Source organism: Lutra lutra, chromosome 1, assembly GCF_902655055.1.
Source record: "Lutra lutra chromosome 1, mLutLut1.2, whole genome shotgun sequence".
In the NCBI taxonomy this organism is placed as follows: domain Eukaryota; kingdom Metazoa; phylum Chordata; class Mammalia; order Carnivora; family Mustelidae; genus Lutra; species Lutra lutra.
Window position 1 is genome coordinate 175,319,555 of NC_062278.1, and position 24,856 is coordinate 175,344,410.

At 38.6% G+C, this 24,856-nt stretch overlaps 1 long non-coding RNA gene across 1 annotated transcript; it reads right to left on the reverse strand.

Moving 5' to 3' along the window:
• Nucleotides 1–878: 878 nt before the first annotated feature.
• On the reverse strand, nt 879–3,589 carry LOC125092932 (uncharacterized). Its single transcript, XR_007125106.1, has 3 exons — nt 3,512–3,589; nt 1,923–2,104; nt 879–992 (listed from the first exon to the last, which is right to left on the reverse strand). It is a non-coding gene; the product is annotated as an uncharacterized LOC125092932 (long non-coding RNA).
• Between the last annotated feature and the right edge of the window lie 21,267 nt (nt 3,590–24,856).

Sequence of the window (24,856 nt, forward strand, 5' to 3'; positions counted from 1 at the left end):
CAATCTAGCAGATGGAAAGGAGCCCTGAGGAACTGTCCAAATTGAGTTTTATAGGCAGATGGGAGCAGGAATAGGAAGTTACACTAGGAAAAAAAGCCAGTTGGTTATTGCAAGCTAACTTTCCTTTAGGGGATGGCCAGAATCTATTGGGCATATTACCTAACTAGTGCTGATCAGGTAGGTCCTGATTGATTGATTTAAGGCCGCCTTTCTGGAAGAACCAAAACTTTAAGCCTTTATATGGTGATAGGAAGCTTAGCTTAAGTGACTCCATTTTGGGCCTGCTGTCTTTGGGTTTTTTTTTTTTTAAGATTTTATTTATTTGAGAGAGAGAGGACAGGAGTAGGGGGATGGAGGGACAGAGGGAGATGCAGACTCCCCACTGAGCAGGGAGCCCAACTCAGGGCTAGACAGGGCCAAAAGATTAGGAGCTGAACTGAAGGCAGACACAACTAACAGACACGCAGGTGTCCCTTGGGCCTGTTGTCCTAACCATCTGTCCCACACTTTTGGTCAGACTCTCAGAATGAGATCAAAACATAAGGCACCGCTGTGGTGTTCTTGGGAGTGTTTTTTGCTGAATCTCTTTCCGGTATTCTCAAGCTATAGTATTTGGCTCACATTAATTAAGTTGGTCATTTTCTTCATTCCCTTTCTGATATTCTAGTCTTAGGGAGATCTTTTAGTTAGTGATTAAGGCTGTGAACATGCATTTAAAGCTTTTGAGAGAATACAACATACTCATGAAGCTACAGTGATCATTACAGGTAGGGTAATTCCCAATGTCTGGAGTTTACTTCAAAGCCACTGTCCCCAAGACCCAAAACAATCAGAATCAAGGAAGTCAAAGAAAGCCATCATTGAAGGACTAACTTTTTTAATCCAACTGGCTTATTCAGTAGTCTTTGTGAGGCTGAGTCTCAGCTTCCCCAGAAATGTCAGTCCAAGTGCAGCAAGTGGTGTTCACCACAGCATGATGCCTCCTTACTCCACTGAAAAAATAATCAAGGGCTACCTTAGTATCCAGAATAATTTTGGCTAGAGAATCTAGGGATTCTGTAGTTGTTGGGCAGCTGTTGCTTTAGCAGCAGACTCTGTAATATCTTCAAGAGTTTACCAGAGGTTCCTGGTCATAGCTTCTTTGGGACTTACTCCTAGCCAGGGAAGTAGGAATCTGCCAAAAATAGCTAATACTTGGTCATGAATGCATTCTGATATTTCCCATTTGTGTCTGTGACTTAGAGCTAGAAAAGTGACAGCCAGGGAGATCTATAAAATTTAAGCATCTATAGATCCCAGGCAGTTTTACTCTGGTTAACCTTGCATTAGGTCCCATTCTTTGGACAGAGCCTAGATGCAAGGTTTCCTGGGTTTAAGGTTGTTACCCAAAGACAGGGATATGGACCGCCAGGGTCAGGTAGTATGACATCAAGGAGAGGGGGCTGAGTTTGTTCCAGAGAAGCTGAAGCATTGGAAATCAGGGAAAAGTTTGTCACAGGGAGAACTACAGGATTACCAGCATAGTGGCAAATCTACCAATTATTTTAAGGTTGGGTTATCCCCCTTGCAATGGCCAGATACATATATTTTTAATGATTTTATTTATCTGAGAGAGAAAGAGAGAGAGCACAAGCAGAAAAGTGGCAGATGGAGAAGCAGCCTTTCCACCGAGCAGGGAGCCCAACCTGGGGCTCAATCCCAGCACCCTGGGATCAGGACCTGGGGCGAAGGTAGACATTTAACCTACTGAGCCACCCAGGCACCCCTGGCCAGATATATTTAAACAATAGCATTATATTTCCAGGCCAGAGCAAGGCAAAAGGCAGACAAAATAATCATAAAGACCTTCATAGCATAAAAATTAGGGAGAGGAGGATAGAAAGATAGATTATTGGTCAGACTTCTTGGAGGAAGCAGTGTACCTTAACATTGGCTACTTGTCTTCATAGCAATTTGATTTTTGAAGTCTCCATCTCTGCAAAGGATCAGATGTCAGGCGAGACTTCATCAGTTGTGAATTATGGACCTGAGGCTTGATACCTTGTAATTTAGCAGTGGTTTCAGTGGTCAACAGTACTTCGTAGGATCCTTTCCATGAATCCACCTTTTGCAAAAGTATCAGAATAAAATGTTTATAGATGTGCCAACAACAACAAAAACCTAAAAATGTTCATGGTTACATATCTGATGTGAGTTCATCATAATGGAATTGACCTCAAACTTTCTGATTTCTCTTCAAAATCTCAAAGGATTTATCTTCCATTTGGAAGATGTTAAACTGGTTTATTCCATATGTTAAATTACATGGGAAACATCATCAATAAAAAGTAATGCTAAACCCTTTTAGGTTATATTTATATGGATGCATTTTATTAATATAAGTGTCACAGAAATTAAATGAAATTTCTAGAAATCTGATAACATTTTGAAACCTCTCTTTTCCTTCCCTCACCCACCCCTTAGTATATAATCAGCCACCCCTCACCACCCCCGGCCCAGCAGCTCTTTCTGTCCACCGGTGCTGTCCCTGCGCGTTAATAAACCACCATTTTGTACCAAAGATGTTTCAAGATTTCCTTCTTGGTCATTGGCTCGGGACCTCACCCCACTGAACCTCACCTTTATCCCAAAACTGGTTTGATAATGCAAAACTCACGAGTTTAAACAAGAACAGTGCGTTCCACATTGTGTTTCTGTCAGATGAAGTAAGTTAAGGTACCTGCTTTTCACTAGCAGTTGTGGCAAGAATTTTAAGATTTTCATAGGCCTGGTTTTCAATTAGCCCTTTTTTTCTTGTAAGAATGACATTGTTTCCTCCTAAAGAGGATAAAATACATAATTTTACATCACAAAAGGTACAGAGAAAGAATGCAAGGTATACCAAGAAGGATTTTTGTTCCCTAAACCCAAATCTTTTACAATATCCACAATCCTTTTGAGATGAATACGGGACATTTAGGGATTAATAAAAAAAGATAGGTGGCCTTTGAATTGCTTCTAGAGGTGCTATTTCTGTTTTTGTAAACAATTTATAACATGAAGGCAGTTGTTTTTAATTCCTCAAGCATTGGGTTGCAACCTGAACAAGGGACAAATAAGGGACTTGCCACCCATCCAACTACATAGTCTTCACTTCGCTTCTTTATATCAGGGAGAAAATCATCAATGAAAATGGAAATCGAAAGATTACTATGCTGTAGATTTAGAGCTGCTTGTCTTTGGGTAGCTCTTCTTCCCTTATGGGTACATAGTATCATTTTAGCTTAGGGGAAGGGCCTGAAGAAGAGCTATTCTGCAATTATCAGCCCCCAGTTTGGCCAACTTCTGACCATAAGCCCACTTATAAAAAAAATCCTTTCAAATATTTTGTCAGGTTTCGGCTGGGACAAACAATAAATATTTCTAGCACTAGTGAATGACCCATGAATCCAACAGATGTCCCCCTAAATAGCCAAAAGATAGCTACTTAGACAAATATCCTGAGAGTTGGCAACAATCAGTAGGATCCTACCTGCAAATGAAGTACAACCCACATTTCTGTCCAACCATATTTTGGGGGACCTTCCTCCCCATGTGACAGTTGTCAGGCCAAACTCTCAGGACACAAAACAAGACAAAAAAAAACAGCAATAGTTATTGTTGGGAGGGAAAGGATCAATAACCAAGTGACCTAGATTTAGAAAGGATGGGACACATGATATTTTACTTTCCTCTCATGACTGGACACTACAGAGATTTGGAATAGCTAATTCTGGTAAGAATTCTCACCTGTCACTGGCTTTTTGAGTTTTCCCAGGATCCTACCTGCACTCCAGAGTAAGTGGGGTTCAAAGTAGAGAAATAGCCTCATTATCTACCAGAATTTTGCAACGTTTTCCTAATTTTTAGTTTCTCCTTGGCTGTTTAAGGGAGTAACTGGTAGCAGTTTATCAGAGAGTCCCTTAGCGTCTCATCAATCCTGGGTGCCATCCATTTGGGGGCTCTCCTTTGAGGGTAGATATAGGGGTGTTTTAATAACTTGGTCATCTGTTGTTTACAGTCTTTTAGTCTCCTCAGAGTAGAAAGGCAATTCAGACAGTAGACTGTGAGCACTCAGGTAAAGGAGGATAGAGGGGAATATTAGGATCATGTCAGTCTTTTAGTTAACTCCTGTCTTGAATGTTTCCTTAGCCTTTTGCAGTGACTCTTTCAGTGAAGTTCTTTTAGAATCTTGAAGACTTTTGGAGACTTCTACCTGCCAATTCAAATAGGTAATCCCTTCTGTTTGTTTGATTTGGCAGCTAACGCTTTCAAGCGCGCCTGCTAACTAGAACATTTCCCATAATGACCGTTGTAATTCTAGACTGTCTTAGTAATATTTTGCCATTTTCACAAATACATCTTCCAGGACTATCATACTAAGATGTAAAATAAGCAGTGATGCCGGAAGGTGGTGCACTCAAGTCCCTGAAATTTAGGATCCTACTTCTTTAGCTAAAGCCTTGAGTCTTCTGGAGCCCAATTAATACTTGAGAGGTGTACCAATGGGTTGGGGGTTGTATGGTGGCACGTATATCTTAGAATTAGGAGGTGAGTGCTCTAATACTTTTTAACCACTTGACTTCTACCCATCAGTTTTTTCAGCTTTGGCTTCTGAGATCCCCATTAACAATAGATTTATGAATCCTTCCCCCAGTTACTGTTGGTTTCTACTAATGTGCACATGATGTGAACAGAACTATGGGCACCAGAAGTAACCAGAGATGGTAATATGAATTGGCCAAAAGAATGCCTTTGGTGCACAATACTAGCAGTTCCCCCAATAGAACTACGGCCAGGAGATTCGACCAGGAGATTCCAACAAATGCTGATTGCAGACCAACTAAGGGTTAAGGACTTGGGTTCCAGGTGGAACTGTCTGCCAGCTCAAGGAGACCAACAAATCCCTGGACTGGGCCTGCAGACTAACAAAATGGCCTCTGTAGTGCTCTGTTAAATCCTCCTGTTAATCTAGACTGAACTGTTAACCCTAGACTGGAAAGCCAATTAGATTGGGAGCTCAACACAAAAAGAGCAGAGCTTGCACCTAAGAACTTACCCATGGCCCTGAAATGGCAAGAAAGAGAACTCAGAAGTTTTGAAGGGACCAATGCCTCTGTTCCTAATGGTCCCCAAAGCCATCAGAAGTGTCCTTTGGATCCTATTACTGCCACCAAACAAAAAACAAAATTCAGCTGACTAAATTTTAAGATCTAATTGGCTTTATTCAGTAATTCATGAATAGGGCTACATCCAATCTAGCAGATAGAAAGGGGCTCTGACACATGGGGCTCTCTGCTCAGTGGGGAGCCTGCTTCCCCCTCTCTGCCTACCTCTTTCCCTACTTGTGATCTCTGTCAAATAAATAAATAAAATCTTTTAAAAAAAAGAAAAGAAAAGAAAGGGGCTCTGAGAAGCTGTGAAAGATTTGTATAGACAGAAGGAAGCAGGAAGAAGGTTATACTAGGTAAGAAGTGGGTTGTTTTTACAAGTTTGTTTTCCCTATAATGGATGGTAGGGGTCCATTAGGCAAATTACCTAACTAGTGTTGATCAGGCAACTCCTTACTGACTAGTTTAAGGTTCTATTTCTAAGATAGCTGAAACTTATAATTAAATCAAATCCCTGTTTGGGGACATGGGACTTAGTAAGCAACTCCATTTGGGGCCTTTCTGTCTTGTTTTTAATATTAGACTGCGTTAAACAATTTAATAAAAGACATCATCTTGCTTGGTTTGAACATTTTAATACTGATGAGACCTTTAAAAATAAAGAGTTTTGAAGTGCCTGTCAAGATGTTGCTATAGGAAGATCCTTAGCTCACCTACAATAGACACAACAATCTACTACATTTGGAATAATTCTCACTAAAGGGAATTTAAAAACAGGATGAACAGAGCTTCCACAATAGGGGGCAGCATGAAGAGATGCAGAAGAGGAAGAGATATGGTCTCACTAAGGAAAAAAAACACACCAAGGCATTGCATTCCATGGTCTTTTGCCTAAGCAGTGAAAGTGAAACTCCATTATCAGGCACGTCAACCATTAAATCGTGCACAGGAGAGACAAACCCCCAAAACAACTGGCTTTGAGGACCAACAGGGAATATGTCCAGGAAAACTGTAGATTTGTACAGAAAGGAAGACCTGCTGTTAAGGGGCTCATGCACAGACCCATTCACCCCAAAAAACACTGCAGAAACACCAAATCAAAAAGTATACAGACTGTGGGTGAAGGATACCCACTTACTGATCTTGGAGCACCTGCTAGTGATGCAGGGGGCAGGTGGGCCTCCACCCAGGGACTGAGACCTGGGCAGCAGACCTTTGGGAATCCTACCTGTATACTGCTAATACCAAGGAAAGCACCCTGCTGAGAGTTCTGCACAACAATGTACCTTGGCTGGGCCTTATAGCTGCAAGGACAATAACACTGCCTACTACCACAACAACTGCAGCTGGGCCTTTTAGCCAAAGACTATACAGCCAGACAGGCTGGAGACCAACCTTACCTACCAACATGTCTGCAGCCATTACAGACCCACCACAACAGGGGTGGGGGGTGGACACATGCGGCTCATACTGAGGACATATCTACAACACCTGAATCTGGTATCCAGGGTGGACTGAACTTCCAAGCCCTACAGGATCTATCCTACAAAAAGCCAGTATTTCAAAACTATGAAACATAGCTGAACTAATACATGAAAACAAAAACAGAACTAGACAAAATGAGGAGACAGGGATATGCTGCAAACAAAAGAACAAAACAAAACTTCGGTAAAAGAACTAAATGAAACAGAAATAAGCAATGTATCCAATAAGAAGTTCAAAATAATGGCCATAAAGGAACTTAATGAACTCAGGGGAAGAAAGGATGAACACAGTGAAAATTCTGGTAGAAAATATAAGCAAGTGCTCAATCAAAGTTGAAGACTATAATAATAGAAATAAAAAATCAACTCAAGGGAATCAACAGCAGATTCAAGGATACAGAAGAGTGGAGCAGTTATCTGGTAGTCATGTTAGTGGAAATCACCCAAAATAACAGGAAGAAGAACCAACTCAAAGAAATGAGGATAATTTAAGAGATGTCTATGAAAACATCAGGGGCGTCTGGGTGGCTCAGTGGGTTAAAGCCTCTGCCTTCGGCTCAGGTCATGATCCCAGCCCTAGGATTGGGCCCTGCATCAGGCTCTCTGCTCAGAGGGGAGCCTGCTTCCCCCTCTCTCTCTCCCTGCCTCTCTGCCTACTTGTGATCTCTGTCTGTCAAATAAATAAATAAAATCTTTAATGAGAGAGATTTCTATGAAAACATCAAAATAGTATTCACATAATAAGTGTCCTAGAAATAGAAAAGAGAGAAAAAGGGCAGAAAACTTATTTGAAGAAACAAAGTTGAAAACTTTGATAACCTGGGAAAGAGACCTTCAGGTCCAGGAAATACAAAGATTGCCAAACAAAATGAACCCAAAGAGAGCCAAATCAAGACACATTAAAATTAACATGTGAAATTGTAAAGATAAAAAGGGAATCTTAAAGCAGCAAAAGAAAAGCATTAAGTTACATACAAGGGAAACACCTAAGACTATAATTGGATTTTTGCAGAAACTTTGACTCTACTATGCTACCCTCTTAGGCATTGCCAAATGCTGAAAGGAAAAAAATGACAGCCAAGGATACTCTGTTGGCAAGGTTATCATTCAGAATAAGAGATAGAGTTTCCCAGACAAACAAAAACTGAGAGTACCACTAAACAAGCTTTACAAGGAATATTGAAGAAACGAATTTAAGTAGAAGACAAAAGACTATAACTAGAAACAAGAAAATATATGGGAAAAAATTCCATTTGTAAAGACAAACATAATGGATTAAGCACTTAAAGTGGTAGTATGAGGGTTAAAATACAAAAATAGTAAAATTACATTGACAATAAAATCTACAATAATTACTTAAGGGATATACTACAAAAAAGGATGTTAAATATGTCAAAAACCTAAAACAGGGTGGGAGGGGAGTAAAAGTACAGCACTTTTAAAATGGGTTCAAACTTAAATGATGACCAACTTAAAATAGACTGTTATATATGTAGAAGTTATATATAAAATATATGAGCCTAACAGTAACCAAAAATCTGTAATAGACACACAAAAAACTTAAAAATCAAATATAACACTAAAGAAAGTCTTTGACTCATAAGAGAGCAAGAGGAAAAAGAGAACTACAAAAACATCCAGAAGACAAGAAGACAAATGACAAAAAGTGCTTAAATGCTGCCTACAAGAGACTTACTTCACCTAAAGACATATACAGACTAAAAAGGAAGAGCTAGAAAAACGTATTTTATGCAAATGGAAACAAAAAAACCCCAAAAGGTAGCAATACCTCTGTTAGAAAAAATAGACTTTAAGAGTCTCATGCTCTACCGACTGAGCTAGCCAGACACTAGAAAAAATAGACTTTAAAATAAAGGTTGTCACAAACAAAGAATGGCATTACATGACAATAAGGAATCCATCTAACAAGATAATATAACCCATTTACATCAATGGATAGATCATCCAGACAATAAGGAAACAGTGCCCTTGAACAATATATTACACTAAATGGACTTAATAGATACATACAGAATTTTCCATCCCTAAAACATCAAAATACACGTTCTTCTCAATTGCACATGGAACTGTATAAATCACGTTAGTTCACAAAACAAGTCTCAATAAACTTAAGATGATTTCATCATATCAAACATCTTAAAGTATGAAACTAAAAATCAACTGTGAGAAGTAAACTAGAAAAGCACAAACACATGGAAATTCAACAAAATGCCACTATACAACCAAAAGGTCAATGAAAAAATCAAAGAAAAAAAATCAAAAAATACCTTGAGACAAATGAAAATGAAAACACAATGCTCCAAAATCTAGAGGCTGCAGCAAAAAGTTTTAAGATAGAAGTTATATTCTGAAATCTAAAGTTACTAAAAAAGAACAAAGCTCAAAGTTAGTAGAAAGAAGGAAATAATAGACAAAAAATAAGATTACTGAAACTAGGAGCTGGTTCTTTGAAAAGATGAAAAGAATTGATACTTAGTAAGATTTATTAGAAGGGAAAAAAGATTAGACTCAAATAAATCAAGAAAAAAAAGTAAAAGTACAACTGTTACCTCAGAAATACAAGGGATCATAAAAAAAAAAACTACTACAATTATACATCAATAAATTGGAAAACCTAGAAGAAATAAATTCCAAGAAAAATACAATCTTTCAAGACTGAATCAGAAAGAAATAGAAAATCTGAACATACCAATTCATAGTAATGAAGTTGAATCAGTAATTAAAAATCTCCCAACAGGGGTGCCTGGGTGGTTCAGTGGGTTAAAGCCTCTGCCTTCGGCTCAGGTCATGATCCCAGGGTCCTGGGATGGAGCCCCGCATCGGGCTCTCTGCTCGGCGGTGGGCCTGCTTCTCCCCCTCCCCCTCTCTGCCTGCCTCTCTGCCTGCTTGTGATCTCTGTCAAATAAATAAATAAAATCTTTAAAAAATATATATACAAATAAAAATTTAAAAAAAAAATCTCCCAACAAACAAAAGTGAAGGACAGACAGCTTCACAGGTGAATTCCAGCAAACATTTAAAATAAAGTTAATACCTACCATTCTCCAATTATTCCAAAAAGAGTAGAGATAGGACTGCTTCCAAACTCCTTCTATGAGGCCAGCATTAGTCTGATACTAAACCAAACAAAGACACTACACAAACCAAAAAACTATAAGCTAATATCCCTTATGAATATAGATGAAAAAAAATCCTTAACAAAATATTAGTAAACCAAATTAAACAACAAAGAGATCACAGCATGATTAAGGGGGCTTGTAGGAGGGATACAAACATATCAACATCCACAAATCAATCAATGTGATAAACTACATAAATATAATGAATACAAATCCCATGAACATCTTGATAGATGCAGAAAAATTTTGATAAAATTTAAAAATCCATTTATGATAACACTCTCAACAAAGTGGGTTTAGAGGGATTGTACCTAAACATAATAAAGGCCATATATGAGAAATTCATAGCTAACATCATACTTCTCTGTGAAAAGATGAAAGCTTTCCCTTTAAGATCAATAAGAACACAAGCATGCCCATTCTTTCCACTTTTATTCAACATAGTATTGGAAACCTTAGCCACACAGCAGTTAGACAAGAAAAAGGAATAAAAGGCATCCAAATTGCAAAGGAAGAAGCAAAATTATCACAATTTGCAGATAGCATGATACTATATGTAGAAAACCCTAATGTCTCCACCCAAAACTATTGAAACTGATAAATGAATTCAGTACATTTGCATGATATAAAATCAATACACTAATAGTAAACTAACAAAAAAGAGCAATAAACCCCATTTACAACTGCATCAAAAAGAATAAAATAGCTAAGATAAATTTAACCAAGGAGGTAAAAGGCCTGTACCCTGAGAATTATAAGACATTGATGAAAGAAGATGACACAAATAAATGGAAAGAAATACCATGTTCATGGATTGGAAGAGTTAATATTGTTAAAATGTCCACACTACCCAAAGTAATCCACAGATTCAATGCAAAATTCCAGTGGCAGTTTTCATAGAAGTAGAATAAATAGTTCTAAAATGTTATGGGACCATAGAAGAAAAACTCTAGATAGCCAAAATACTCTTGACAAAGAACAACAAAGTTGGAGGCATTAGACTCCCACACATCAAACAATATTACAAAGCTATAGTAATCTAAACAGTAAAGTATTGGCATAAGCACCCATAGATCAATGGAATAGAATAGAGATCTCAGAAATAAACCCATGCATGTATGTTCAATTTATGACAAAGGAGTTAATAATATATAATAGGAAAAGGACAGTATCTTTAACAAATAGTGTTAAAAAGCTAGACAGCCACATGCAAAAGAATTAAAATGTACCAGGATCTTATAGCATAAAAAACTAGCTGAAAATGGATTAAAGACTTAAAGACCTGAAACCATAAAACTCCTAGAAAAAAAACATAGGCAGTAACCTCTTTGACACTGGTCTTAGTGGCATTTTTTGGATTTGCCTTCTCAGGCAAGGACAAGAAAAGAAAAAATAAACAAGACTATCTCAAACTAAAAAGCTTTTTCACAGCAAAGGAAACTATCAACAACAACAAAAAAGCACTCTACTGCATGGGAGAAGATGAAGAACTCATAGAACTCAATCTCAAAAGAAAAAAACCTTATTTAAAAATGGGAAGGCAACTTAAATACATATTTTTCCAAAACAGACGTGCAGATGGCCAACCACTTCATGAAAAGAACATTGCTCAACATTGCTAAGCTCAACATTGCTAAGCACAGGGATGCAAATCAAAACCACAATGAGATATCACCTCACACCTGTCAGAATGCCTATTAACAAAAAGACAAGTGTTGGTAAGGATGTGGAGGAAAGGGAACCCTCATGCAGTATTGGTAGGAGTGTAAATTGGTATAGCCACTGTGAAATAGCATGGGGCTTCCTAAAAAAAAAATTTTAATAAACAGAACTACTATAGATCTAGCAATTCTGCTTCTCGGAATTTATCTGAAAAAAATAAAAACAAAAACAAAAACCCAAATTTGAAAAGACAGTCACCCTCCCATGTTCATTGCAGCATTACTTACAATAACAAAGATATGGAAGCAACCTAAATGTCCACCAGTAGAAGAATGTGGTGTATGTATACAATGGAGTATTACTCATCCATAAAAAATGTTGAGATCTTGCCATATGTGACAACATAGATGGACCTAGAGGGTATTATGCTAAGTAAAGTAAGTCAAAATAAGACATATACTGTATGATTTCACTTATTTTGAAATCTAAAAAACAAAACAAACAGATTCATAAGTACAGAGAAAAAACATCGGATACTTGTCCAATGGGAGTAGTAGGGGGATGGTGAAATAGGTGAAGGGGATTAAGAGATATAATCTTAATTGAAAATACAATATAAATGTGTCAGTTATTTAAAAAATGATAAAAATATGTTTCTTTCTTTGTTTCATAAGCAAGAAAATGAAACTTAAAAGTTAAAATAAGCCACTATTTCTTTCAGGGCATCTTATAAAAGACCAAACAACGTATGAAGTTTTGGCTAGAGTATCTTGCTTGATCTATTTTCCAAAAGGGCTAGTAACACTCCAAATTTATAGGCCAGGTAATTTTGCATGATGCTTGAAAACGGAGAAAATAATTTTTGAAATTCTGCAAAAGTCTTCTATGTTTACTTCTCTTTCACTTCAGGAAAGTACATAAAAATGTTCAGATTATCCACAGCATGCAATTTAGCCGCTCTGTTCCCTTTGGAGCAATCCAAAGTTAACAGCCTCAAAAAAGACATGAGTCTATTGGGAAGCTGGAAAAAAACCCCAAAAACAGGTCCCAGAAATACAGAAGCCCTGGGACACAGGGTAGAGTAGTTCATTTGCTGTTCATTTGTATGTGAAATTTGTGTTAGGAAGGTGAATATAATTCACACTCAGATTTTCTAATACATGATAGAGGAATATGACCAAAACTTTTCTGAAACTGGGGGTGAAGGTACGGACTCTTAAAATAGGCTAGTTAATTTTAAGTATTAGTTTTAAGTATTTAATTTTAAGGTTGGATAATTTTAAGTATCTAACCAAATATTCTTAGAAAGTTAGGGCACACTAAAAGTTACCTAAAAATAAATCTAGGAAAACAGTGCAAGGCCTATAAGACAGAATATATAAACTTATTGGCTACTTACAAGAAGATAAACTAATGGTCAAGAATACTAGAAGGCTTAGAAGTATAAAAAAGTCCATTTTCCCCAAAGGCATATGTAATTTCAGTGCAATTTCCATCAACATATTACTGTGTATTTTTTATAACTTAGGAGTTACTTTAAATTTTACCTGGAAAAACAAGTGAATAAAAATAATAAAATTATGGCAAAGGAAAATGAGGAGCACCTTTGATAATAGGTGGATGTTAAAATTCTATTTTAAAGCAATGGTAATGTGGGTTGTCTGGTTGGTTTTAGCAAAAAGATACATAAAAACTAGTGGAAAATCAGAAGTTTCTTAAAATAGTGAATAAACATAGGAATATGTCAAATGAAAAGAGTAGGAAAGAATGACTTATTAAGTATATGAGGTTGAGATAACTAGCTTTATATTTGGAGAACTTATTATATCCCTGTATTAAAGTATATTAGAAACTAGATGCTTAGGCACTAAAAATATAAAGAAAAGATAATGTTTAAACAAAAAAGAAAAGAAAAATATAAGAATAGTAGACATAGTAGAGATACGTAGAGACTAACTTCATAGACTTGACTCTATAAAAATCATGAAATTCCCATAACTAAATACACAACAGACAATAGCCAAATGATAGAAAAACAGGCATAATACCTATGATACACACTGAATCTAAAGCCTTATTTTATAAAGCAGCTTTTCTCAAAATTTTGGTCTCAGAATCTCTCCACGACCTTTAATAATCATTGGAGATGCCTAAAAAACTTTTATGTATATAAATTACATATGTACTATATTGGAAGTTAAATCTAAAACATTTAGAAAAGGTATTCTTTATTTAAAAATAAATAAAAATAATAAACTCATTAACTATTAATAGAAAGTTACCTGCTTCATATCTGTTTCTGTACTCAATCTGATATAATAATCTCCTATCACATCCCCTCTGCAAGCATGGTTGACAAAAATGAGAAAAAGGACAAGGAACTTGCAGAATTGCTGGATCCAAAAATCAGTAAGTACTGGAACTAAGGCCAGCAAATACCTACCTTCAGAATTATTTAAAAAAAAAAAAAAAGGCAGGGGGCATGGGGAGAAAGGGAATGAAAATGAACTCTTACCATTTTAAGCCATTGTTGCTAGAGCATTAAGGTCTTGGTGCCAAAAGAAAAGCAATCTTAACTTAATCAAACTGTCTTTATCTAAGTGGCTCCATCCTGGCATCAACATCACATACCATTCTGAAAAGGCTGAAAATGAATCAAACCCATGTTACAGAACCCATTTTGGTGACAGAGGTGAGGCTTAAATGGTTTTAGGGTAAGCAATCTCACTACCACTTTCCCCCCCTATATTTCATTTACGTAGATGAACATGCACAGGAGCTGGCTTTATAACTGGGGAGGATAGAAAGAGTTTAGCTTAATAGTATGTATTCTAGGGACAGAATAGAAGAGGATTAGGAAAAGGACATGGTATCCTGTGATATACAGGACCCTTGGAATTGGTTGAGCTTCTGTAGTTCAAGAGGTAAGAGGCAGGAATAAGTGAAACAATTATGAGGCTCTGAGTTCAAAGGGCTCTGTTTCATGATCCAGGTTGGGACATCCTACGGCCAGCATCATTGCGGGGGGCAAGGGAGACGGTGTTCTCCCCACTGCTGCCTAGAACTCAGAAATGCCCCGGTTCCCTGGTGTAGGCCCTGTGTTACATATTTATCTAACCACGTTACATTTTTCTCTTCTGGGATACACAGGAAGACGGCATTTCCAGAGCCTCTCTTGTAGTTAGGTTGCAGCCACCTAATTGGATTTTGAGGAAAGGAACGTGGGCAGATACAACGTAAACCATTCAACGTTCAGTCACAAAGTTTCCCTGTCCTTCTGTGATGACCTCTGAAACGGTGCAGCATCACCATATGGAAAATTCCTGGATCCCTGCATCAGCATTTCGAGGAATGCAGCCAAGGCTAGCTGAGTGGCACGGAGCAGCCTGTTGTGTGAAAGAGAAATAAACTTAGGTGGTGGTCATCCATTGAGATTTACAGGTGCATTTGTTGCCGCAGCATTGTGTAGCTATTATGACGAATACGTAGCTCAAGAATGAAAACTTTGAGATCTGCGGATGACCCTTGACTTTGAGAGCAGAGGGTTGATTATAAGCAGTGAAGCCTGTCGAATTACTTCTTGGGTAAAAGCTATGTGGGAACTACACTGAGAGACGAAGAACAAAGCCAACAGAGCAAAGTGCTCTGCCAATAACTTAGTGTGTGATCATATATAAGAGAGCCTGTTGTGGCATCCCAGAAACATTTATGTGAAAGGGGACAGTCTAAGATGTACTCATTGACAATAATCACATGAACGAAGACCAAAGATATCATTATTTTTGCATCTACAGGAAATGTAATCTTTTTTTGATGTCACAGGTTCGTATATAGGGATTATACTTCCATCATGCAAAAGAAAAAAAAATCCAAAGCTGATCTCAGTTGCAGGTCCAAAAATTTATAATCACTCTCACCTCCTTTCAAAGCTCTGCTTCATCATGTCTTAAGAGCCTTGTGATCTCAGTGGAACTACCCAGCTCAAAACAAAACAAACAAACAAAAAAATCTGATGTTTCTGACGAGTTAAAGAGATTTTGTCCTGGAGCATGTCTCCCTCTGCCAAATGGGACTCTACTTCCAACCTATGCCTTGAGAAGGGACTCGAATGTTGGTTATGCAAGCCAAACCTGTATTTACTGAAGTGGCACCCAGCTGCCCCCTGAGACTGGTCCAAATGAACAACTGCAAGAAAAGAAACAATCCAAGCAGGAATGATCGTCTGTGGAAATTGCATCACCATGCATGACAAAAGCCATAATTGCCTACCGTCCACAAAAGACTAGCTATTCAGACATCCCTCTAGAGGAGGAACCCTATCAATCATTTAGTTTGGGTATCAGCAAGACTTACATTTTTTAAAAAGATTTTAAAAATTTATTTGAGAGAGAGAAAGAGAGAGAGAGAGGGAGAGATAATCTGAAGCAGACGCTGCACTGAGCACAGAGCCCCCTGTGGGGCTCAATCACACAGCTGCGAGGTCATGACCTGAGCCAAAACCAAGAGCCAGGACACTTAACTGAGCCACCCAGGCACCTCAAGACTTAATTTGTAATTACAACCACCAGATTATTTCCCAATGTTTAAAACAATAGCAGCAACATTATTGTATATCCCAACCAAACTTGCTGGTGTGATTTATCAAAAATAAGAAGCATGAACTCTCCATCAGTCTCCATTTGAACTGATAAAAGGCTTAGAACAAATCCAATGGCCTGTGTTTTGTTTCAGGCTGTTAGTCTGTCTACCTCTAAGATCAAGCACACTGTATGTTTTATTGTGTAGTACTAAGGGAAGTAACCCTACCACCAGAGGACCCACAACACTGAATTATTCATGGGCTTCTTATTTTAAAGTCTATTATATCATATGGTTTGCTTACTTGTGGAGCATAAGGAATAACACAGAAGACAAGGGGAGATGGAGAGGAGAAGGGAGTTGGGGGGAAATTGGAGGGGGACGAAGCCTGAGAGACTGTGGACTCTGAGGAACTAACTGAGAGTTTTGGAGGGGAGGAGGGTTGGGGGTTGGGTGAGCCTAGTGGTGGGTATTAGGGAGGGCACGTATTGCATGGAGCACTGGGTGTGGTGCATAAACAATGAATTCTGGAACACTGAAAAGAAATTAATAAATAAAAATTTAAAAAAATAAAGTCTTGGGGCACCTGGGTGGCTCAGTGGGTTAAAGCCTCTGCCTTCAGCTCAGGTCATGATCCCAGGGTCCTGGGATCGAGCCCCACATCGGGCTCTCTGCTCAGCAGGGAGCCTGCTTCCTCCTCTCTCTGACTGTCTCTCTGCCTGCTTGTAATCTCTGTCTGTCAAATAAATAAATAAAATCTTAAAAAAAAAAAAGTCTTATAACTCAGGGTACCTTTGGGACTTAGGTACTTCATTAACACTGTGATAGGCTTTCTGTACCCCAGCTGTGTGTATGTGTGTTTTTTTTTTTGGGGGGGGGCGGATGTGTTATTAAATAGAGGTAGTTGGTATGAATGACAGCCTAGTTGACAATTCCTGTAAAAGAAAAGAAGGTATCTTGGTAAGGTCAAGTCCAAATATGATGACAGACTGTTGTATAAGACACAAGTTTAAGAGTTCGGGTTGTTTCAGTTTTATCATGTGTCCTTGGGTAAATGTAAAGTGTTGAAACGTTTTCCAAATTGGGCATTTAGGGGATAGGGGAGGGAGGGAATAAGAAATATTTCTCCATGGGTTATTTGATATCAAAAGTAGGAGTTCCTAAATCCTCATTTTCAGAAGTGACCTAGGATCAACAAAGTTCTAGGTGAAAATCATACGTAAGGCAAGTCAATTTTATAAAAGTCATCTACTTTTGACCTAAATGTGTTCATATATTTTTGCTCTTGACACATTATTCCCAGCTTTGAGGTGATTTTGCAGAGTGTTTTTATAATATGTCATTGACCGCAGATGAGTAATTCAAATTTAAATTCATCTGTATTGCTTCAAGTTTCTCACCAGTAGTCATTTTACTTTAGTTGCTGGTTCCTCAGAGCTTGTACAATGAAGGAACACTTGTTTATGGTCTGAGCATTGCTCAACTCTGATTAACTGAAGCCACTTAAGGCCTGAGTGTTCTCAACATCAAATATGTATTGATGAAAGTATAGATTACTGAAATTATAGACTGCACTGAGCTTTCTTGCTCTGAAGTAACACTGACTATATTTGATACATTATATGATACATAATAATTGTCCTATAGTGGGTTCTATAAACGAAATGCCCAAAACACAGTATCAGTCTCTAAGAAGAGCAGAAATATGGAGTGCCTAGGTGGCTCAGTGGGTTAAAGCCTCTGTCTTTGGCTCAGGTCATGATTTCAGGGTCCTGGGATCAAGTCCCACATCGGGCTCTCTGCTTGGCAGGGAGCCTGCTCCTATCTCTCACTCTCTGCCTGCTCTCTGCCTACTTGTGATCTCTGTCAAATAAATAAATAAAATCTTTAAAGAAAAAAAAAGAGCAGAAATACATGTGTACATTTATACTGGACAGTTTATGCTAATTGCACAGGTGTGAATTTCACATTCACATGAAATGATCTCTTCTGTGTTCAAGCACACAACCAGGTGGATGTCTGTTGCAGTCTACACAGAGATCTTTGCACAATGGATGAGCTCGCCTTAGCTTACCTTATAGCAGAAATGGCTTTCTTAAAATTCTCCTGTATAGAAGTAGGAAAGGGCAGACATGGAAATACATAGCAATAGGAGCCTTACTTACTCAGGGAAAATAAGGAAGCTTGCATTTTTTCAATAGTCTTCTGTGACAAAGAAACCTCTGAGGTCCTAGCACACCTGGGTAGCTCAGTAGGTTAAGGATCTGACCAGCTCAGGTCATGATCTCAGCAATCTAGCCCTCACTCAGCAGGGAGTCAGCTTGTCCCTCTGCTCCTCCCCATGCTCACTCTCTCTCTCAAATACATAAAATATATTTTTAAAAATCTGTAGTCCCCCAAAATTCACATGATCATGTAGTCTATCAGTGATACAACAGAATAATAATGAAAATTAACTTTTACTGAGCAGTTTAAAGACTGCTGACCAATTACTATGTATCTCATTTAATCCTCATAACAATCTATGAGGTAGGTCTCACTATCCTCCTCCCTATGGCTGACAAGGATACCAGACCTCAGCAAGAGAAGTGATTCGTCTAAGGTCACATATCCTAAGAAGCTTAAGGTAGCTTTGAACCCATTCAGTCTGGCTCTAGAGGTGTTTTTTAACCACTGGGGTAACCTTCCATGTGGTCCCCCCCAATAATCTGCACTTTGGGCTGCCACAATCTCAGTCCCCTTCCACATGAATCCAAGCTGGTCCTGTACAATGACAAAGATTATCTCTCCAGTCTCTAACCTGGCTCCTCTGAGCCCCTTTACATCTAGGTTTCAAACTTGACCTATAGGGACTTGAATACAACACTAGAAATTTCCTACAGCTCAAGGCCACATCTCTAGGATGACTCTCACCCTCTCCAAAAGTGCCTATGTAAGAAAACTGCCAGCTGCCCCAAGAATTTACTATTTGTTTCCGAGTACTTGAAAATAGGGTCCCTGTCTCTCAGCCTCTATTGGAAGTAGGAGCCTCACTTTCCAGAGCACCAGTTAGCAAATCTGGATGGGTGGCATATGGACCAACCCCTGCTTCCTGCTTGATGTAATTTTTTCATTCCTGGCTCATCACATTACCCCCTTATCCCTTTACTCACCCTTTGAAACATTCAGTCACCTCTGTACAAATTGAAATTGAGTTCAGTTCACATTGGACTCTATTACCGTAGTTCCTGCTGATTATAATCTATCCTTACCATTTTACTGTCCAGCTTCCAAAGCAACCTTCTGGATTCAGCAGAAGAGAAGCAGAGTGACTTCCAAGGACTTGCAGCTCTCCACCTTGGTCTCCAGCACACTCACCCTTGGAGATCAGAGCCACTATGCTAAGGAGCCACATGGAGAGACAACAAAGGGGGAAGCCTGAAACAGCACTGAGAGCTGCCATGAGCAACTCAGGTCATCCCATCTGAACAGAAATAAGTTGTTTTCACTGAGCCCTGTTCAACTTGCTGATTTGTCTGCAAACTAATTCATAGTTGTTTGTATTTAAGCCACTAAGTTTTGAAGTGATTTCTTATACCACAATAAATAAATGGAAGAGCCACTGCAAAAGCCCCTTTTCATTTTCCCAGGATGTCTGTCTCTCTTTACAGCACTCAATTTCTCTAGATGTCTTTCCGAGTTTGCTGGCCCCACCTCAACTCGTGGTCTCACAGAAACTCACGATGGGCTGACTGGAGGTCAAACTGACTAAGCACCAAGCCCAATTCTGGTCATAAAGGAAGTAAAAGTAACAAAAAAGAAACATATCTAGTATTTCAAATTAAAAATTGGTTCACATACAAACTTCTTTCCTTTCCTGCTTCTTAAAGGATGTATGCTCCCAATAATATGTTGGCTGATTTGTATTCATGGAGGAGAATTTTCTTTAAAAAAAAATAGTTCTTGGTTTTGAGTAAGAAGATACCAGTTTCTGTTATAAGCCTCAAAGTACAAAAAACTAATGGCTTTATATTTTGCATTTAAATATATTTAATTATGTTAAACATCAGCTTACTTTTACCACTGCTAATAGACACAGGTGTTGTGGTTCAATACATGAAAGAGTTCGTCTGGCTAAGATTTCTAATATTCTAACGTCAAACTTCCTGGTGAAATAGAACAGAAAACATATTAACGCCACCAACATTGTGCACTGTTAGTTGCAAAATGAGACCAATTGAAATAAAATTCTGATCAGGTCTTCTGACAGTCATTACCCCAGAGGGAGAAGGGGGCTGTGCTCATATAAACCATGATTCCTGACTTGTTTCACATAGCACTTTCAGTCATCAGACTTCTGAGTATTTACTAGTTTGCACTCAATCCACTGGAAACTAGCTAATGCCTTTGGCAATAGCTTTGGTGTTTTACTCAGTGTTATGCTTGACAGGGAGCTTGGTTGATCAGCCACAAAATTTTATTCCTTGTGAATCTCATTAGCTCCCATTTTCCTGTGCTGCATATTGAATGATGGACAACCAGGATCTGCCTCGATTTGCCTCCCGTTTGAAGCTAGCTGGTCCTCTGACCCTGTTATCGATGTCTTCACACAACCAACCTTAAGGTCAAATCTGGGATCCAGAATTATTACAAATTATTACAAGTGGACTGTGGAAAGTCTGCTCTGCTGGCTTTAAAGACCCACTTACAAGGCTGAAGAGTTCTAATTCCAACAAATAGAACAGAAAACACAATTTTTCTCAGCATGCTTTTTAACTATTGGACAAAAAGGAGGGGAGGAGAAGGATATAGTGAAGAAGGGGCAAAGGAGAGAGAAGACTAAATCAGAATTTATTCCTTAAACTTAAACTGAAACTAACAAAACATTCACATATATAATTCATAGGGCTCAAAAGTCCTGGATTTATCAGAATAATTTCAAACTTTTGCTCATTTGGATCCCATATCTACTACTCATATTCTTTTTTTTTTTTTTTAAGATTTTATTTATTTATTTGACAGAGAGAGATCACAAGCAGGCAGAGAGGCAGGTAGAGAGAGAGGAGGAAGCAGGCTCCCTGCTGAGCAGAGAGCCCGATGTGGGGCTCGATCCCAGGACCCTGAGATCATGACCTGAGCTGAAGGCAGCGGCTTAACCCACTGAGCCACCCAGGCGCCCCTACTACTCACATTCTTACCAGTCACATCATGCATGCCAAGTTTTGCTTCAGAAACTACAGCCAAATACACATATATTAGTGTATCATGGCATTTTAATTATAAAACGACTATTCTTAGTCACTCATAAAGCTTATAAGCATTAAATAAACATCTTTACTACAAATATATATGTATAAAGTTATATATGAATTATATATATATGTATAGATTACATATTTTAATAAAACTTCATTACAGTTTTTCAATGACTCGTCGGCATGCCATTAGTAGCTCTGAACTTTTAGGAGATCTCAGCATGCAACACACAGATGTAGCCTAAGCAAGACCAATCTGCCTTATAACACGTTAGGACAGTTAGTGTGGGCCCACATGTCCCCACAAAACGCCCCTGGGATAGAGGCTCTACTTCTCTGGAAATACCCAAATATTGTAAAAAAGTGACTTCATTTGACCCTATGATTTCTTCCATAAGCCACAAATCCTTTCTTTCCTTTGACATACAAAGGCAAGTAAAAGGAGATAGAGCCAAGTTGGTACAGGGTTTAAAACAGTAAACTTGTAGCCTATTATCCAAAATCCCTGTGATAAATGCATCTGGGTCGAGAAGGTGAAAACTCCTATAGCAAACCTTCTCTCTCTGAGACATGAATGGATTCCTGGTCTCACCCAGCATTGCTTTCTAATACCTGCCATTCTCTCCTCAACTCCAGGCCTAGGGACTAATAAGAAAACAGAGCAGGTGGATGCAAGTCCATGATTTTGGTATCTCAGCTGGCTCAATGACCAAATTCAGAGCAAAAAGTTTGAAAATTTACACTCCTGGTTATAAAGGGCCCAAGCATGAATATATTTGTAACTCTGAACAAGTATAACACACCTAGCACCAGAATACCATAAATCAATTCATAAAATGCAAACTTTATTTCCATGTTTGTCCAACAGGGATAGAAGAAACAAGGAAATATAAGATGGTCTATGACCTCAAGCTCATTAAAGAAATACACAACACCTTTACAGTAGGACGGTTACATAGCTAAGTCAGCACGTTACTATTGGCATCTTATAGGTAGGGGAAAAGACAGAAGCTTATCTGCATTCTGAGCAACTCCTAGAATATTCCTACCAGTATTCTCTCCAAGATTGTTACTGCAACTTCTTCACTCCCATACCAATTTTACAAAGGAAAGCTGACGCCTCCCAAATTACTGATAGGACCTTTGGCCTTCTTCAACACTGTCCTATTCACTCATATATTCAACAAATATTTACTAACTGCTTTCTGAGCATGAAACAATAAGATACAAAGCCACGTGCAACAGTTAGCTCACCATTTAAGAAGAGATTTTATAAAATGGCTAAAACTACCTGTTCTATTCCTAAGAGGAAAAATAGTAATGCAGGTAAAATAAATGTATGTGTTTTTTCCTGAAAGGCATTCAATTTTCCTTTAAATTCACATGCTTCTAGCACTATTGAAATATGCTGTAACAAAGCAAAATCTATGAGCTGCCTGTGTCACATAAAGCCTTTGAACGTAAGGACCTTGCAGAGTACTAAGCTCTTTTGTAGGGTTAAGTATCTCCCAAGCCATTCACATTTCTAATCCCAGGCTCCTAATGACTATAAGTTGAACTAATATGAGCCATTAGGATTGCTTACAGTTTTTGTTTCTGTTTTTTTTAAATCTTTAGAATAAAGATTTTATTTATTTATTTGACAGAGAAATCACAAGTAGGCAGAGAGGCAGGCAGAGAGAGAGGGGGAAGCAGGCTCCCCGCTGAGCAGAGAGCCCAATGTGGGGCTCGATCCCAGGCCCTGGGGATCATGACCTGAGCTGAAGGCAGAGGCTTAACCCACTGAGCCACCCAGGCACCTCTAGGCTTGTTTACAGTTAAGCCAAGGCACAGACTATCAGATAATGGTGCCAGACACCAGTTACTGAGTGACTCAACATAGATTCAAATGCATAACTATAGATTCCATATTCAGTAATATTTTAATCATGATATATGCTTCTTGATTATATACTATTTAAGGCTTCAGGATACATATCCCAAATTCAAGAAGATCAATTCCATCTCAATGAAACCATCTGACTCTAACCATGAATCTGCTGGCACTTACTATTAACTGCTTTGAGAGGGTCTCCGCCCTGCGGTGAGAGTCAACTTTCCAAAGAACAACCAGTCTTTCTGCGGTGGAAATCAATTCAACGATTCCTAAAAGATTCATTACAGAACTGCCACGGGATCCAGCAATTCTGCTCCTAGGTATATACTCTAAAGAGCTGAAAGCAGGGACTCAGACAGATAACTTACACACCAAAGTTCACTACAGCATTATTCACAAAAGCCAGAAGGTAGAAACAACCCAAGTGTCCATCAATGGATGAGTGGATAAACAAAATGCGATAGAGGAGATGGAATATCATTCAGCCATATAAAGGAATGGAATTTTGATACATGCTACAATATGTATGAATGTTGTCAACACTATGTAGATGAAATAATGGACTGAGTGCTCTCTGCCTTGTTCCCTTTCTTTCTTATCTCCTCCAGGTGGGGAGGTGTGCTGCCCAATGTTCAGTCCTGTTAGGATTAAGGCTGCCTGGTACATAAAGAGAGCAGAGAGACTGCAGAGCTGCTCCTCTATCCTGTTTGCTCCAAGAACAAGTTGGTTTGTAGTAGAGGTCAGGATAAATGCCAAAAACACTCTTCACCCTCACTCATGGAAGAGTGACCATCCCTGAATGAGAGAAGAGACAAAGCTTCTCAAATACAGCCAATACTTCTGCAGGCCTCTTAGAATCACAGATCCCAAGGGCCCCTGAACATGTTTGCCAACACAGGCCATCACACTGTATCAGTACATGGCTCTGGAAAGGGATTTCAAGTGAACAGGAGAGGAAGCTAGAACTTCAACTCAGACTATCAAAGGAGAGGATTTCACAACAAAGTTGCTTTTGTATCCAAAAAAGATATTTATTTTTTTTAAAAAAGAATAAACAGTGTTTGTGTAAAAATAAGGGGGAAAGAACAATGTTTAGGTAAACCTTTCATTCTGTTTTTTAATTTCTTCCAGAGAAAGAGAGACACCATGTGGCTTTAATATTCTACCAAGAAAAAAATATATATATTATTGCTTAAGAATCTGGTGGCAAAATAAAGCACAAAGACAGACAAAGAGGAGTTAAAGTGATCAGCACAGATGAACAAAAATCATGAACAGCATTACGTTGTTTGTTGAGACCAGCTCCTCCAGGACCATTTTCCCTCATTGTTGGCAAAATAGTGGAAAATATAAGGAATCCTACAGGTTTTTATAATTTGAAAGCAAAAAGGTGGAGAAAGTCTGAGCTCCAGGTGAGTTCTACACTCCTGGTCTTATTGGGGAGATGTTCATGGAGACCACCAAGGGAAAAGATTCTGCCTCAAAAGCAGTTTTGATTCTTCAGCTCCCCTTGTATCCCTGGCTCAGGGACAGGATGACAGCACCATTAGGAGATGCAGTAAAGTAAATAGACTTCAAATCATGTCCCACGGAACATATATTTTGATTTGATTTGAACCAGCACTGCAGACAATGGAACCGGGTTTGACTCTGATCTCATCTGACAAGTACAAAGATGCAAGAAGAGTAAGCAATTTAGTCTGCAGCTCCCTCTAGTCGTGCTTGGGAAATAACTGCAGAGGGACGGGAGCAG